The following is a 1299-nucleotide window of genomic DNA, read 5'->3' as shown; positions in this document are numbered from 1 at the left end:
GTCTCCAGGTGGGTTGGGGAGGAGCTAGACTTTTGTTTGCTTATCTTGTGGAGTGGCTGAGGATGTACCTATTCTTGCTGGTGAAGTGGTGAGTCTAGGAGTACGTGAGAGGAGCATTCTCACTGGTACTGGTTTGTACTTCCAGTTTCTGGTTGTTGGGGTGAGGATTTGCAAGTCATTGATCACAAAGTGAATAGTATAGAAATACAGAGCTCCCCTGGCCTAGTGGGTAAGGCGTTGTGCTGCCAGCCCACAGATAGGTGCTCTGGTTGGTGGGTTGTTCAGGGTTTGTTTTTTTGTGTGTGTGTTCTTCAAAGGCAGAAAAATAGTGATGGCGAGTGATTTCTACCTGCACCACTGTAGAGGGCACAAGGGCAAGTTTGGGCACAGGTTTCTGGAGTTTGAGTTTTGACCAGAAAGAAAGCTTAGATATGTCAACAACAGCAATTACAAAAATGATGTTTTGATCAAAAAAGAGGCTTAGCTACACAAGTGTAATGGAAGAACTGAAGAGAAATATTGATGACAGTGAAATTTTTTAAAATGTTTTTTAAATTGTGATTTTAACGGACGTTTATAGAAAAGTTGAATTTTCATTCATTCATTGTTCACATTTTCCTCTCTACCTCCCAAGTTCTTCTCAGAGTCGGCCATGGTTGATTGTGATCCACACAGTCAAATGACTTTGCATAGTCAATGAAACACAGATAGACATTCCTCTGGTACTCTCTGCTTACAGCCAAGATCCATCTGATATTAGTTATAATATCCCTAGAACCATGGCCTCTTCTAAATCCAGCCTGCACAACTGGCAGTTCTCTGTTGATGTGTTACTCCAGTCATTTTTGGATAATTTTCAGCAGAATCTTGCTGGCATGTGATATTAATGATATTGTCTGATAATTCCACACTCTGTCAGTTCACCTTTCTTTGGAATGGGAACAAGTATCGATCTCTTCCAGTCAGTTGGCCAGCTGGCTGTCCTCCAGATTTCTTGGCACAACTTAGTAAGCACTTCCAGGGCAGTGTATGTTTGTTGAAATCTGTCAAGTAGTATGCCATCAACTCCTGGAGCCATGTTTTTTGCCAGTTCTTCCAGAACAGCTTGAACTTTCTCCTTCATCACCATAGGCTCTTGCTCATATGTTGTTTGAAATTCTTCTGTGTCAGCCAATTTCTTCTGGCACAGTGACTCTGTATACTCCTACACCTTCTTTTTTTAAATTTTTTTATTATTAATTTTAATAAACATTTACAGAGGTTTTGGATTTCCATTCATTCATTGCCGCACTTTTCTCC

General features: G+C 40.7%; 1 pseudogene; it reads left to right on the top strand.

Moving 5' to 3' along the window:
- The first annotated feature begins 331 nt into the window (after window positions 1-331).
- LOC102869961 overlaps window positions 332-1299 on the top strand; it is a 3421-nt pseudogene continuing 2453 nt past the window's right edge.

This window comes from Elephantulus edwardii, unplaced genomic scaffold, assembly GCF_000299155.1.
Source record: "Elephantulus edwardii isolate Elephantulus edwardi_28Jun2011 unplaced genomic scaffold, EleEdw1.0 scaffold00045, whole genome shotgun sequence".
Taxonomy (NCBI): Eukaryota; Metazoa; Chordata; class Mammalia; order Macroscelidea; family Macroscelididae; genus Elephantulus; species Elephantulus edwardii.
This window is presented reverse-complemented; position numbering and strand designations above follow the sequence as displayed.